Below are 16,988 nucleotides of genomic sequence, written 5' to 3'. Positions count from 1 at the left end.
AGGATTCAAATAAAGCAACAGATTTAGTGGAACTACTTCTAACTTAAGCTACCAAATCACAACACGGGGCCGACGTTTGATCTCAGCGCCACACCCGACACCAGACCTGCGGTGTCCAGGGGGTTCAAGTGCTCTCAGCAAAAGATCACAGACCATCCGCGGGGGGCGAGTTCTCCAGGGATCAGCAGTTAGATATGAGGCCCAGCGCAGGTACCGAAACCCTCCAGCCAGGCCAGGAGACTGACCAAACCATCTCCAAGGATTCGGCCCGCGACGAGCCACGTCGCCAGCTCCCCTTTGGGAAACCCCGACCACAGGACAGAGCGGCCTCCACCCTAGGACAGCCAGGGAGAAGCGGCTGCCCCCCGGAAGCAAGATGGCGGCCTCTGCTTTCCCCTCCTTCCCCGGGAACCCCCTCCCGGTCCCCAGAAGAGAGACAAGGACGTCGCGGCGCCGACGCTGAGATCCGGGAACCTCCGCGGGGCCCGCGGCCACTCCCGGGCCCCCGGGAGGCGACTCCACCTCGCCGGACGCTGGGAGTCGTGTGTGGGGCCGTCCGAAGGGCAGCGCAGCCCGCCCCCGGCACGCAGAGGGTGGACGCCTGCTAGCCCGCGCCCTCCTGGCCATTGTTCTCCAGCTCCTGCCCCAACACCCCCTTCTCCGCTCGCGAACAGGAAGTTACTCCCCAGCCGGCCCCGCCCCGCTTCCCAGCGCCCCGGAAGTGATCTGCGGCGGCTGCTGCAGAGCGGCCAGGAGGAGGGTGGATCTCTGGAGAGCGGAGCGCCCCTAGTCCTCCTCCTCCTCCTGCCGCCCAGGCTCCGCCGCCGCCCGTCGGACTCGTCCTTCTGCCTCTCGCGGCGGGGAACCTCCCAGACGACCAGGGCTGAGCTCTCTCCGGCCGAAGCCAGCTCAGCCGCGGCTTCCGGAGCCCGCGGGGCGGCAGACCGGCTTGCGGTGCAGGTGAGCGATGCCTGCCCGGGCCGCCCCGGGAGAGGTTGGGGCCGCTGGGGCGGCGGCGGCGGGGGTGTGTCCGGGCGGCGGCGGGCCGAGGCCGAGGCTCAGGGCCCGGACGCGGAGATTGCAAGTGCCGCGTTCTGCCCGGGGACGAGCCCAGGCTGGAATCCGGGGCGCGGTGTTCGCTGCTGTGCGGGCGACTGCACGCCCGAGAGCCGGCGGCTGCGGCGCGGTCCTCCGAGCCCAGCACCTCCTTGAGTTGGCCTCGTCGGAAGGTCACCCCGCATCTCTGGCCCGCCGCGCCGAGGTCCCCGCCTGGGCGGTGCCCGCGACCTGGGGGGACCCATCGCCACCGCCGCAGTCCCCGCGCCTCACTCCGCCCCTCTCCCCTCCTTCCCTTTCTTCCAGTCCTCGCCTGTACCAGAGCAGTTGCTTTTTAAGCATCTCCGCCAAGGTTTTGTGCCAGTCTAAGGAATGGCTTTTTCAGACTGAAGTCATTAGATGCTCCGCATTGAACTGCACTGGTTTACCCATATTAGGGTAATCCAGCCTCTAAAACGAAGAAGAGAATATAGATGTTGAGCGAGGGGGTGTTTCCTTCGTGGTTCGTTCCTTAAGGTTTTCCAGGAGTGGAAGATGTGATTTGTATGCTTTAGGCTGGGTATATATGTGTAAGTGGGCAGGGATGACAGCACAGAGAGGTGGCAGTGTTGTTTCAAGGTTGAAGGAGAATTAGGGAGTTAACTGGCCTTTGCTGGGAAACCTGAACGTCCAGACTTGTGAGAGCTTATCCAAGTGTCTTTAGGGTTGTGTGAGAACTCCAGTGCCACGCCCTACGTGTCAAGCTGAAAAGCACCCAATTTACAAATTGTGTTTGGTTGGGGGAGGGGGAGCTTTATAAAACGTGTGTCATAAGTTAATTCTTGTCGTGAAAGTACAGTACAACTTTAATCGTGTTCCCAAACTCGGATAACAAAATTTGTTAGTAAACTCGCAGAAGGCTTTTTTTTAGCTTCTTTTTTAATGTATTTAAATGTATCTTACTCGTTTATGTGGGTCTGTCTCTATTAATACAATATTACTATAAAATGACTTGTGATTCTTCAGACATTATTTTTAGACTTTGAATTTTTTCAGGGCAGGAACCATGTCTTATGCATCCATGTGTTCTCATGCTATGTCCCTGGAACAAAGAAGTTATTCCCGTATTTCCACTGAATGAATGCATGTGTAGGTGATCCCACAGTTGTTGCCTCAGGAAACATTTATTTTGTTGGGGTTTTTGTTTGTGTTCCAGTTTCTTGGCACATACAGACTTTGCTTTGTCTTAGTGTTTTTTTAGCAGGGTTAAAGGACGATTCAAGAAGAATCCTTTGCTGTCCTTCCAAAACTGTCCTCCCCTGAAAGGTTAAAATTATATTTGGGGTATTGTGATTAGGCATTATAATAACTTGTTGTATTCCAGTCTTAAATACTTACTACTTAAGCATGTTTATCCAGAGTTATTAAGAGATTTTCTAGTGATAGTAAGTTTATGTTTGGAGTTGATAACTGTTCCTTGTCTTAGAAAGAGGAAATTGGGAGTCACCACTGTTGGGAAAACATGGTACGTCACGGAATTGGTTACAGTGGCTTATTTCTCCCATGGGTACATGAAATCCTCTGACATCCTGGTATGACCTTGGCATGATTTACCAGTAGGCACTTCCACATTTCTTTTCAGAGATCCAGGTGTTCTCTACTGTGACTGCTGAATGTGCAGTCATCTGTATCACTTATTTTGAAGTAGTTCATACAACACATCTTTGCAGGGCTCTCAGGGAGAAAGGGCCTACTTATAGGGAAGAATCTTGTCTACATTTGTTTATGGGGGGAGTTTTTGTCTCTAGAGGGTAGGGTTATTTTCACTTTAGGGAGGTCCAAAAAAAAAAGTGCTGATATCTTCTTTCCCCTCCAATTGTCTGGTGGCAGTCCTGCACTGGTTTTCCAGCTCAGCTTCTGCAGAACATAAATAAACGTACCAGAATCACTTCTTGTATGTGTATCAGTGTTATACACACTTGTATTCCTTAGTGGATGGAGGGCAAGGACAGTCACTTTTAGAATACAATGATATTTTTAAGAAGGGAAAAGATTATGATATGGAAGAAGTAGGGAGACAGTTTATGGTTTTTATTGTTTTATAAAATGTTTTAACTCTCAGACACTAAGGTGAGGGAAGCCTGCAGTTTCTTATCTCCGAAACATCACCACTATACAGAGGTCAGATTTTTCTATTTTAATTCAACAACCCTCTTGGTAATAAATCCGTATACATTGATTGCCTGCCAAGCGCTATGATAAGAGCTTTAGTTATATTATTTTTAAATCTCCACAGTACCTCTGTAAGATAGGCAGTTTTGCCATACTTTACTAAGACTAAGTTATTATTGGCTGGAGGCTAGTAGCTAGTAATTATTAGAATCTGGATTTGAAAGTAATGAATTCTGAGAGCATTGCATATTGCAATTAATCCTAAAAGGCTGAGGAAAAACAAGATTCTGATTGAGCTGAGCTTCAGGAATGTGAAGATAATGGGCCCTTCAGCACTCTTGGCCATCCAGTGGGTCCTGGGGTTACCACTGTTTATTTCCAGCGTGCCTACAAATACAGTGTTCTCATCTCCTGTGTATGCCATGATGAAAAAATGGTTGGATATTGTTCAGATAGGTGCCCTGGAGGAGTAGAGTATTAGGAACTCAACAGTGGTGCTGATACTGCTTTTTTACCTCTGAATAATTCTTTTTTACCTGAATAATTCCTACTTGAGAGGACTATGGAAAACCTATTTTGTAGTGACCTTTCCTGAAATCTTGTTTTTCAGTTCTTTCATTAGAGGTGGTGGGGGTGGGGGAGGTTGTAGGGGAATTGGGAAGAATGGTAAAAGAGGCAGGGTTGTCTTGGGTCTGTTTTTACCATTTCGGACCATATATCGTTTTCTCTTTGGGTTTAGTGTAGAGGCTTAAAGGTGGCAGAACTTGTAAGGGTCTAATTGCTATTCACCCTTTCCCAGACTGTGCATTTTTTTTTCCTTTCAAAAAATGCACTTTTTTTTTTTAATTTTTTTTTTTTAACATTTATTTATTTTTGACACAGAGAGAGAGAGAGCATGAACAGGGGAGGGTCAGAGAAAGAGGGAGACACAGAATCTGAAACAGACTGCAGGCTCTGAGCTGTCAGCACAGAGCCCGACTCGGGGCTCAAACCCACAGACCGCGAGATCATGACCTGAGCCGAAGTCAGACGCTTAACTGACTGAGCCACCCAGGCGCCCCTCAAAAGATGCACTTTTAATGGGCTTGATTTCAAGGATGTGTTCATCTCTTGGTTTAAAAAAAAAAAAAAAAGTATGTAGCTCTAAGTAAAATATGGCTCATTCTCCAGTCCCCATTAGTAATAGTTTTTCTTTTTTTCTTTACATCTAAGACACCTTTTTTACTACCTTATGACACTCATAAGGATTTGGCTACCATATAGAAAAAAATGAAATTAAAGCTCCATGAGTTTTAAGAGTCATGGGAATACACTTTAGAAGAGAATTTAAATCTCTGATGTAATTATACCCAAAGGTATAGTTGCTCAACATCAAGATTGTAGTCTGTGCAAGCCAAAATCAGCAAGCTGACATAAAATATTGTGATATTATTCTTAAAAGCCTTCACAGTTAGAATTCACAGTTAGAATTGTGACACACACAATCTCTTTGAAATCTGAGGTCCAGTTGGGTTGCCGAATTCACTTATTGAAACTAAAGGTCAGAGTTTGACAATGTCGTGTTGGAGAATAAGACATAGTAAGATTATGAAATGACTTCTACTCCCAGATGCATTGTGAAGGGTGGGCAAAGATCCCCGGTTTCGACAAAGGTCACGATTGTAGTCATCTAAGCCACAGGATCCCTGCTTTCTAATGTAGTTGAGTAGCTGGCATAGTAACTGATTGAAAATGGAGGTTGCCCACTACTGATTGCAAATGCTTTAGTTCAGCTGCCCTGTCTAGGTCCGTTCTGGATTACTGCAGCAGCCTGTTAGCCTCTTGGTGCCACCCCACCTCCATCTTTTCTCCACACTTGGTTAGAGCAGTTATGACACTCCCCTACTTTAAGCCCTTTCGCAGCTCTTTCTTGCCCATTAACAAAATCCAAACTCCTTTTATCCCTAAATCTCATATAAAAAATTCTCAAGACCTACTCCTTACCTAACTCTCTAGCCTCATCTCTTCTCTTGCAGGGTATTCTGTTCCAGCAATACCAGGCTTCTAGAATGCTAGTGTTTTCCTAGTCCTCCATTTCCTCTTCCGTAGTTAGTTCTAGCCATTCCTCCTTATTCCAATTTAGTAATGCCTACTTATCTTCCAGCACTCAGTTTAGTATCTTGATTAGATTCTTTCTCTTGATCTCATCCCTCAAACAACAGGAAACCAACCAACCAACCAATCAAATAAGAACCCCAGGAACTTTCAAGACTGGGCTGGTTCCTCCTATTATGTGCTGCCGTAAAATCTAACATAGCACTTACCACTATGGACAGTGCCTTCATTAGTCTATTGTAAATTTTGTTGATCACAGTCCATAGTAACCTCATAGGTACATACATAAATACACTCTTAAAAGCCTTCACAAGGGGCACCTGGGTGGCTTAGTAGGTTAAGCATCTGACTTTGGCTCAGGTCATCATCTCACAGCTCATGAGTCCAAGCCCCACATCAGGCTCTGTGCTGACAGCTCAAAGCCTGGAGCCTGCTTCGGAGACTGTCTCTCCCTCTCTCTCTGCCCCTCCCCTGCTCACACTCTGTCTCTGTCTCTCTCTGTCTCTTTCAAAAATAAACATTAACAACAACAACAAAAAGCCTTCACAGGCCTTTATCAGAATCTTTAGTTCATGACATCCTTGTCATATCAATAATTTTTTCACAGCATCCCTAGGTCAAAAGAAACACCTAACAGTTTATTAAATAGGCCCAGACAATTTAATAATTATTTATGTCCTAAAGATTTAGTAGCTATTTGAAAAAAATAATACACATAAATTAAAACAAATTACTTTTTTTTTCTTAACTGCAGAATATTCCATGGCGTATTCAACCTATGTCCTGTACTTGGACATTTAAGTAATTTCCAATATTTTTCAATTATAAATGATGTTATAATGAAAATCTTTACATATGTGTGTCTTTGTATTGTTGGAGGTAAATATTCAGGATAAATGCATATATAAGATTTGTTAGATATTGACAAATTCCTCTTCTTAATGGAACTCTACTATTTTGAATACCTTCCAGCAATGTGTAAGTTCCACAGCCTCAATGGACTACATTGTCAAGTTTTTGAATTTCTGCCAATCTAATAGGTGAGAAATGGTATCTCAGTATAGTTTTAATTTGTAAATTGAACATTTTTTGTACATTAAAGGGTCATTTTTTTTACATTTAAAAATTAAATGTTCATGTTATTTAACTACTTTTTAAATAATTTTTGGTCTTTTTCCCTCAGGTTTTAAAAGTTCTCTTTATTTAAGAATGGTAACCATTTAGGGGCACCTGGGTGGCTCAGTCGGTTAATCGTCGACTTTGGCTTAGGTCATGATCTCGTGGTTCGTGGGTTCAAGCCCATGTCGGGCTCTGTGCTGACAGCTAAAAGCCTGGAGCTCGCTTCACATTCTGTATCTCCTTCTCCCTCTGCCCCTCCCCTGCTCACTCGTGCTCGCACTGTCTCTTAAAAATAAATATTAAAAAAATTAAAAGCAAAAAAAGATTGTTAACCATGTAACTTTGATGTATGTTGCAGATACTTTGCCCACTCATCTTTGGCATTGCTTACAGGGTTTTTTGGACGTGTGAAAGTCTGTTCTTGTGTAGTTAAATATATTAACCTTAAATTTTTTGCATCTGAGTTTTTCATCATCATTAGAGAGTCATTCCTTATCCTCAGGTTATAGAGGAATTCACCCATGCCGCCTTCCGGTATTCTTATAGTTTCATTTTCCGCATTTAGTTTCCTGACCCATTTGGAGTACATTTACGTTTATGGTGTGAGGAATGGGTATAATGTTATCATTTTCTACATGGCTCTCTAGTTGTCCCAGTGCCATTTAGTTTTTAAAAATCTTGGCTCCCTTTGTCATATACTAGAATTTTTATGGAGTTGGGTGTATTTTACTCTGTTGAACTGTTTATGCACCAGTACCATACTGGTTTAATCATGGGGGCGTAGTATATGATTTAATATCTGGTAGGTCTATGCCCCATTATAACTTGTCCTCTTCTGTGTCGTCCTTGCTATTCTTGCGTGTTTTATTTTTCCATATGCACTTCGGTGTCAATTTTTCTAAGTCCATTCATTAAAAAGATGATTGCTGTTTTTATTGAGATTGCATTAAACTTATGATTTAACTTAGAACTGATTTCTTGATGGTGTTGGAGACATCTTAACCTAGAACAAGCAATGTTTTTTCACTTTCTTAAATCAACTTTTGTGTCTTTGGGGAGAGGTCTATAGTTTTCTTGGTAAAAGTTTTGAACATTTCTTGTAGAGTTTATTCCTAAGTGTTTTATCTTTTGTTGTTGTTGTTGCCATTATAAATAGAATTTTCTTATACATTATATCTTCTAATTGGTTATTATTCATGTAAATGAATAGTGCTGATTTCTGCATGTTTTCCTGCTACTTTGCTAAAGTCTTATTGTTTGAGTTACTTTTACTCAGTTACTTTACTGAGCTTCCTTTAGGCTCAGATATACTATTGTGTCACCTGTAGAGATTTCAATCCTTTCTTTTCCAATGGTTATGCCTCTAAGTGTTTATCTTATCTAATTGCATTGATTAGTATCTCCAGAACAATGTTAAACAGAGGAATAACAGTGTCTTCAATAAGAGATGCTGATTGTTTTATTGTATTATTTTTTTCTGTGAATATACAAAAATGTACAGTGTACCAGATATTATCTTAGCTATGGACGTGTCTTTCAAAGCCTGCAGTCCTTCACTGTCTCTGTAAGAGACACTAAATGGAGATGCATGTGGTTAGAGTCAGGAAATACTGACTTTCCTAGTGGACAGAGCAAAGTACAAAGATAAGCAAGGTGAGGACTAGTATAAGGTTTCCCAGTTCACACAACCAGTCCTAAGTTTTGTTCTTACCTTGCCACATAGTTCTTCTGAACTTCATTGCAGTCTTCTCTCAGCCAGTCATGCTTGCCATAGGATAACCTCCTTTTCTCCTCTAGGCTAAAGCTGCCATGGGTCTGTGAAGATCTAAGGATTCCCTTCTAGGCTTTCGCAGTCTTTTTTTTTTTTTTTTTAATGTTTATTTATTTTTGAGAGAGAGAGAAAGCCCACTCAAGCTGAGGAGGGGCGGGGAGGGGGGACCGAGGACCCAAAGCTGTACTGGCAGCAGAGAGCCTGATGTGGGGCTTGAACTCACAAACCACGAGATCGACCTGAGCTGAAGTTGGATGTTTAACCAGCTGAGCCACTTAGGAATCCCTAGGCTTTCACAGTCTTAAGTGGTGTCCTTGTATTGTAGACAGATAAATTAGGCTTACCTTTTATTGATGTGGTCATGGCTTGGCTCCTTGGGTCTGTAGGTCATATGGCAAGTCAGGTTTATAATTAAATGAGCTTATCCCTGGGAGTGACCTAGAGTACACAGATGTAGGGTTGTTCCAGAGAAGTTTGTAGGGCCTGGATCATCTGTTTTTTCTCCACAATTCGTTTTGGAAGACCCAGTCTTCTAGCTGGAAGTGATGTGTTTGTGTGGAATGAAGTGTTGGGTGGGCATCCAGCATATATGGTGTCCACATGCCGGTTATGGATACACACCAGTGTTGCCTCCCAAGTTCTAGAGGGTGCTTTCATTCGACTGCCATCTAATTCACCCAGAAAGTTCAAATAGCACATTTTCCGTAAATTCTTATAATTTCACAATTATCTAGGTCCATTGGTGAACTCTCAGTCCACATCCTGTTTCTGTGTTTGTCATTCTAAGCATTTCCTTTCCCAGGAGTGCAGGGAAGGATATTTATTAATTTCTTGCCCCCTGGGCTGACGTGCTCCTCCCCCAGAAGTCCCTACAACTCTTAGTCCATGGTCTGTTGTCTGTCTTCATGGTCCCAGGAGCGCTTTTAGGTGGGGTGTTTAATAATCCCTTTTGGTCCCAACTTTGAGGAGCTCTCACTCACCAGGTCGTTTGTCCATCTCTGCTTTTCCCAGGACCCATGTTGCCTTTTTCTCTCTGGGTCACATTGCCTCACTGGCATGCAGTTCATCCTTGAGAGGTTTTGGGAATGCCTTGCTGTGAAGACCCTCAAGCCTCACCCTCTGGTAAATTGATGGCACCTTGATGGCAGAGCTTGGGCAGGAGGTTGGTTTTTTCCTGTTCCTTCCCCCCCCCCCCTTACTTTATCTACCCTCACCTTTTAAGTCTGAGGACAGTCTGTCTCCCCTCATCCTTCTGCGTAAGACATTTGTCTGTGACAGAAAATCTCCCTTCCCTGAGGTCTTTGGCTGCCGTAGTCTTAATGCTTGGATTGTTGGAAACTTTCCCACTACCCTGTTAGTCTCCAAGGTCTTCACATGTCTCCATGATACAACTAAGACAATTCTTCAACTCTTCTACAACTAAGAATAACTTCACTTATTCTTATTTGCTGCTTGTGGGTTTTAGTAGCTTTTTTGGTCCTTCAGAATAAAACAAAACTTGGTCATTTTCTCTGCTTATCTCCTTTTATCCTTTGCTTTGGCTTAGATCATAAAACCATTCTTGTCTTTATATTTTGTTTTGTTTTTAAAGTTTATTTGGTCACAACTGTTTAAGTTCTTTGTACAGTAACTGGTCATTTATATTTTTTATTCTGTGAATTGTCTTTTTATGTCCTTCGCTTATTTGAAGGGTATGGGCGCTAGATTTTTTTTTTTTTAAATAATAGATTTATTGAGATGAAATTCACATACTGCAAAAGTTACTCTTTTAAAGTATAATTTGGTGGTTTTTAATACAGTCACAGAATTGTGCAGCCACAGCCACTATCTGATCTGACCACATTTTCATGACCCCAAAAAGAAACCTCATGCTCATCAGCCTTCACTCCTGATTCCCTCCACCCGCAGCTCCAGGGAACTACTGATCCGCTTCCCATCTGTACAGATTTTCCCATTCTGGACATTTCTGGATTCCATGAACGGAATCATACAATATGTGATCTTTTGTGTTTGGCAATTTTCACTTAACATAATGTTTTCAAGGTTCGTCCATGTTGTAGCATGTATCACTACTTCCTTCGTTTTTATGGCTAAATAGTGTTCCAGTGAGTAAATATACCACATTTTGTTTATCTGTTCATCTGTTGATGGACATTTGGGTGCGTCCACTTCTTGGCATATATTGGATAATGCTGCTATGAAAATAGATGTACATGTTTTTGCATGGACATGTGTTTTCATTTCTCCTGGGTGTATGTATGTATATATATATATATATATATATATATATATATATATATATATGTAGGAATGGAATTACTCGGTCATATGGTAACTCTGTGTTTAACATTTTGAGAAACTGCCAAACTGTTTTCTAAAGCACCTGCACCATTTTACTTGCTCCCTATTGGTGTATAAGGCTTCCCAGTTTCTCTGCATCCTCACCAACATTTGTTATAGTCCACCTCTTATTAATTATAGCCATCCTGGTGGGTGTGATTATCTTTCATCTGCTAGAATACTTTGTCTAAGCTGCCCTGTGTGTGTGAAGTAATGTACATCTTGGCATATCCTGTCTTTTTCTTCTTAGACATTTTAGTTTGATGTCCAGTTCCAAGAATGTTCTCTTTGTTGTAAAAACTGTAAATGTGGCTTTTTGTTGGAACTTCTAAGTGAACTTTGCTTTTGACTCATAGCAAGGTTTTTGCCTTAGTGTGTCTGATGAGTTTCAAGCTGTTACAATTTTCAGTTGTTAAAAGCACACTGTTACAAATTGTTGCATAACAAGTACCTAGACAAAGTGCCTAATAGAGTGAAGGGGAATCATTCATAATCAACACTGACAGTGTTTCCAAGAATTGTTTGTGCAGTATTGACTACAAAATTGGGGAACACCAATTATAGACAAGAGTAACCAAAAATGGTGCTAGGTTTAATAAACTGAGCACTTTTGTGCGCATGATCTCATTTGATCTTTGTATCAGCCAAGAGATATAGGTGGGATGGGAAAATTTATTGACCTTCAGTCAAAATGTTTTACTGAATGCACTTGTAACGTAAAGATTTCCACACCAACCAATACCTGTGTTGCTTTGTCTTAAATTATTTAAAAAGTATTGGTTAGCATTAGCATTTTCATAAAGCTCTAACTTGCTCACAGTGTAGTTGTTTTATTCTTTTAGTTCCCATTTGTTCCCTGTTATTATCTGTATCTGAACAGGTATGGAATAGAGATGATGGTCTCTGTACCTCAACTATGTGCCTCTTTCTGAAATGCATAGAAAACTGCACTGGTGATTCTTTTATACTTGGTTACCTTTTAAAATGAAAGCGCTTTTGGGGCGCCTGGGTGGCGCAGTCGGTTAAGCGTCCGACTTCAGCCAGGTCACGATCTCGCAGTCCGTGAGTTCGAGCCCCGCGTCGGGCTCTGGGCTGATGGCTCAGAGCCTGGAGCCTGTTTCCGATTCTGTGTCTCCCTCTCTCTCTGCCCCTCCCCCGTTCATGCTCTGTCTCTCTCTGTCCCAAAAATAAAAATAAACGTTGAAAAAAAAAATTAAAAAAAAAAAATAAAATGAAAGCGCTCTTCCCTGTCCCCCAGCTTTGTATTTTGAAACATTTCCAACTTACAAAAAAAACGTTAAAAGAGTAGAATATTGAATGCCTGTATTTCCCAATCATCCTCTCTTCACCGATTACCGATTATTATTTTGCCCTGTTTACTTTATCTTTCTAAGTACAGATGCTTTTATTTTTCTCTACTTTGAAAGAAGTTGGAGACCTCATGAAACTTCACCTCTGTGTACTTCATCTTACGTCTTCTGAGAATAAAGGCATTCTCCCATATCATCATAATACTGTTGTTTAACACATAAGTAGTAATTCCATAACATCATCTACTATGTAGCCCAGATTCAGATTTCTCTAGTTGCCACCAATTGTCTTTAAATAGCTGTTTTTCCTCTGATCTGTTGGCTTATTATGTCTTCCTTAGTCCCTATTTCATTTTTTCTAATTAACTTTTTTGAGATACAATTTACATATCATAAAATTCACCCATTTAAGTTACAGTCATTTTTGGTAACTGGTTGTGTAACCATCACCAATATCCAGTTTTTAAACATTTTTATCACTTCAATAAAATCCCTTTGCCCATTTGTAGTTAATCCCCATCCCTACCTCCAGCCCCAGGCAACCATTAACTTACATTCTGTCTCCACAGATTTGCCTTTTCTGGGCATTACTATAAATGGAATCATACCATGAGTAATCTTTGGGTTTTTTTTACTTAGCATAATTTTTTTCTGGCTCATCATTTTGTGGCATGTGTCACTAATTCTTTTCTTTTTATTGGTGAATAGTAGGTAAGTATTCCATTCAATAGATTCACCACATTTTGCTATCCATTTACCAGTTGATGAACATTAGGATTGTTTCCCTTTTTTGGTTGTTACGAATAATTCTGCTATGAACATTCATGTACAAGCCTTTGTGTGGACATATGTTTTTATTTCTCCTTTATACACCTAGGAGTAGAAATGCTCAGTTGTATGGTACATTTATGTTTAACCTTTTAAGGAGGTGCTAAACTGTTTTCCAAAGTGGTCTCACATTATTTTGCATTCTCACCAGCAATGTTTGAGAGTTCCTTTTCTCTGCACTTTAAAAAGAAAAAATTTTTTAATGTTTATTTTTGAAAGAGAGAGAGAGAGAGAGAGAGAGAATGAATTGGGGGAGGGGCAGACAGAGAGGGAGACACAGAATCTGAAGCAGGCTCCAGGCTCCAAGCTGTTCACACAGAGCCCGACCCGGGGCTCGAACTCAAGAACCGTGAGATCATGACCTGAGCTGAAATTGGACACTTAACCGACTGAGCCACCCAGGGGCCCCTCATTTTTCTGCACTTTTAAGAATGGTTATTAGATTAGTCTTTTTAGAAATTATTATGGCCAGTCTAGTGGGTATAAAACTGTATCTCGTGAGGTTTTTTTTTTGCATTTCCCTAATGACTAATGGTGTCGAGCACCTTTTCATGTGTTTATTAGCCATTCACAAATTTTCTTTGGTGGAATGTCCTCTCAAATCTTTTTCCTATTTTTTAAACAGGTTATCTTGTTATTGAATTGTGAGTTCTTTGTGTGTTCCAGATACAAATCCTTCATAGATATTTGAATTGCAAAGACTTTCTGCCAGAGAATGCTAAGGGTTTTATTTTGGTAATGATGTTAACCATGAACCTTGCTTAATTTTTCTCATTTGCTGTGGGGCTTTTCTAGACAATTGGAATAAGAGCTAGATCTTTTCTTAATTCTTTCATGTGTCTAGCTAGTACAGAAGTAGAATAAACAATTAAAGACAGTGATAGTCACTGTCATCTTCGTTCTGCAGTTAAGCAGTGAGAAACTTCCTTCTGAACCACGAGAAGCAAATAGACACACACTATGGGTATTAGGGCTCTTTCAGTTGTAAGAGTCAGAAATCCAGTTTAGACTCTTCAGCAAAACAGACTTTTAGTGCTTTTCTCTCGCTTCTTCAGCTCTGCTTCTTTTTTCATTCTTTTGGCCGACTCTTCACATGTGGCCACTTTCGTCTCCAGATTCAGTTCTTCCCAGCTCAGCAGAAAGAGCCAGTCTTTCCCCCTGGCCCAAGAATGGAGTACTCTGGCCAAGTTAGGTCGCTTGCCCTGCTTTTTGCTTTTGAGAGATGTTATCTGATTAATTTGTTATCTGATTAATTTTAACACTAAATTAGCCTTTACTAGTAGCACTTTTTCTTACCTAAACAAACTCATGTGATGTTTGCTTTGCATTCCGCATACCCCTTTCCCCCTCCCACTGAGGTGAGAGGCAAGCAACGTTAGCAGTAATAACAACTTGGTAATTGTGGCTGATTTTTCTGTACTTCTTTTGAGAGTTCTTTTTTTTTTTTTTTAATTTTTTTTTTCAACGTTTTTTATTTATTTTTGGGACAGAGAGAGACAGAGCATGAACGGGGGAGGGGCAGAGAGAGAGGGAGACACAGAATCGGAAACAGGCTCCAGGCTCCGAGCCATCAGCCCAGAGCCTGACGCGGGGCTCGAACTCACGGACCGCGAGATCGTGACCTGGCTGAAGTCGGACGCTTAACCGACTGCGCCACCCAGGCGCCCCTTGAGAGTTCTTTTATGTAGTTTTCTTTAGCTCTCTGAGGCGGGGTTATATCCAACTGTCTCGGAGTGCCTACATTCCTACAGATTGCTGAAATCAATTTTTTTATAATTAGTTTCCTTCCTCTCTTTCATTTATTTGGATTCTCAAGCTCTGTCAGTGTCCATATGTTGAATGATTCATCTTTGAAGTGATTTTTTTTTTTTTAAAGTCAGGATAGTTCCCAGTTCCTTTTTGTGACATTGGGTGTGTGATGTGCATGGTGATGGTGAAGACACTGTTGATGAAGTTGTGATTTTCCTGCTCTAAAAGGAAATAATTGTTATCACTGAAAGTGTTTCTTATCTAAAGTCTTTAATAGCTATAACTGCTATATAAATACCATCATGAAGTTGAACAAATAACTGGATACCGTGTCCCTGTTGTGTTGCTTCTGTGCTCTTCCAGTACTCCTTAGGATTTGTTTTCAGTATGAAAATTAAATGCAGAATTGAGAACTCGTGGTTTGAGGCTGTCTGTCTAAGACTTATCATTTCTCATAGAATTAAAAGAGCGTACCTTGAAAGGTTTTCTAATGTATTCTTCCACTATTTACAAAAATCCCCTCAAAACTACCCAGCCACTAGCCATTGCTTAAACACTTACTGTAGTGATCTTGTGGAGATCTGGGTCCTTTTTAGATATGTTCATTTAAAAATTCATTCCTGGGGTGCCTGGGTTGCTCATTCGGTTGGGCGTCCAACTTCAGCTCAGGTCATGATCTCACGGTCTGTGAGTTCAAGCTCCACATGTGGCTTTCTGCTGTCAGTGCGGATCCTCTGTCCTCCTCTCTCTTTGCCCCTCCGCTGCTTGTGCGTTCGTTCTCTCTCTCTCTCTCTCTCTCTCTCTTTCTCAAATAAACATTAAAAAAAAATCATTCTTGTTTTGAACTGAAGTGTATTATCCTGTGACTTCTCTTTGTTCCTGATTTGCTCTCTGAAGAAGCACTTAGTACACAAACATATTTTTGAGACCTTGCTAAATAGTGCATTTGTTGACAGAATCAAGAACAGTCATTTTACAGATACTTTTCTTCAAATAATTGAAAATAGCAATGATACAACTGCTTTGCCGGCTTCCCAAGTGTCTGCCTGTTCAGGCCATACGTTCCTCATTTCTTGAGTTAGTTCCTAACTATCCTGATCACAGGCTTCCAGAAATCATACAGTAACATTCACTTCTTTTGAGGTCAAATTTTACAGCTTAAAATATGAAACACTTAAAAAAGAAGGAGGAAACTAGAATCTATACATTTCCTTCTGTGGCCAGTCCCTGACCCTAAACAATTTCAGATTCCTTATTTCCATTTAATCGTCCAGATTTAACCATATGAGGTGGAAGGTGAGGAAACTTAAAGGCTGCACTATTAAGAATCAGGAAGTAAAGTTTAAAAACAAATGAAAAAAACAACATACCTTCGAACATCCAAAGTAGAAATGCAGAGTCCTAGCACTGAAGGCTGGTACGCATCTGATGCTTACGGGAATAATTATGCCATCTTTCAGAACTCTTACTTTATATCTAACTACAATAAGTCTGGTAATTTGCGCCCAAACAGTTTTTAGGAGTGAAGGGTGCTGCTGAAGGGAAGTACAGGGGCAGTAGTGATCAGCGAGGGACAGCTCTGAAAGGAAGGGAAGGGGCAGAAAGACTTAGAAATGACAATAGGAGAATTCAGAGTTCCACATTCTAGGGCTATTAAATCCAGGGAAAAGTACCCCGGTTCATAATAGCCTCTAAGAATTTCAGAATAGCCTCGAGGAATTTGTGAGACATACAATTCAGAGTTTAAAATTTTTGTTGAATACACCTCAAAAATTAAAATACCATCCTGCCTGGACACTGCTTCTGGTGGGCCAAATTGCTTGTTTTCTCATCGATTATCATCTCTTCATTAAATTCCCATGATGATTATTTTTTTAATGTGTGTATGTTAAGCATTAAGTAAAATAAGGCACCCAGTAAATCGTGGCTATTCACTTGTTGATGATTGAGTGGGGGAGGTAGTCTATACAGTTAGAGTTTGTCATTTCTTACAACTTTGGCTGAACCACCACTGTTTTCCCACCTTGATGTTAAGGTTTATCACAACGTGACTTCCCTTTGCGTGGTAGCACATTCTGGTCCACTCCCCCTGCCATCAGTCGTTAAATATTTAGAAAATGCTGTTATTAGACTAAGCAAAACATAGTTTAAATTTTCATATAAAAATGTATGTGAATATGTAAAAAATTATCTAGTTAACAGTTGCTTTCTTTTGGATTAGGAAATAAAAGTATTAGATTATATTGCTCCAGAATTACTGTAGGGTTTATCCTCCCTCTCCTCCTCTTCCAAACCCCAGCTGTTCATTTGGTTGCTGTTTTGCTATAACTAATCAAATAGCTACTGCCCTTTATTCTTATAAGCTTCGGCTGGATCTAATCTTATTACATCTTTAAATCTTTGATGAAAATATTGACAATTTGTTCTTCAATCAAAAAACATTAAGATATACGGTGCCCAGATATTTATGGGGTCTTCTTTTTGGTTGTTTAAAACCTAGTAGTAATCCTTTGTCAGAGCGTTGCTACCATTGAAGATTATAAAATAAAAGCTTATCTATACTTTTAGTG

The 16,988-nt window shown here is 41.2% G+C and overlaps 1 protein-coding gene across 2 annotated transcripts in view; it reads left to right on the top strand.

The window, feature by feature from the left end:
- The first annotated feature begins 746 nt into the window (after positions 1-746).
- RALA (RAS like proto-oncogene A) overlaps positions 747-16,988 on the top strand; it is a 74,465-nt gene continuing 58,223 nt past the window's right edge. For both annotated transcript variants that reach the window (XR_006965064.1, XM_047095468.1), the window contains exon 1: positions 747-960. The gene's annotated coding sequence lies outside the window, so the exon portion shown is untranslated. The remainder of the gene's footprint in view (positions 961-16,988) is intronic.

Source organism: Lynx rufus, unplaced genomic scaffold (assembly GCF_022079265.1).
Source record: "Lynx rufus isolate CCGP_SWC_20201006 ecotype Redwood Valley unplaced genomic scaffold, mLynRuf1.p SCAF_4, whole genome shotgun sequence".
Classification (NCBI taxonomy): Eukaryota; Metazoa; Chordata; class Mammalia; order Carnivora; family Felidae; genus Lynx; species Lynx rufus.
Note: the sequence above shows the minus strand (reverse complement) of the source record. Positions and strands in the feature narration are given on the sequence as shown.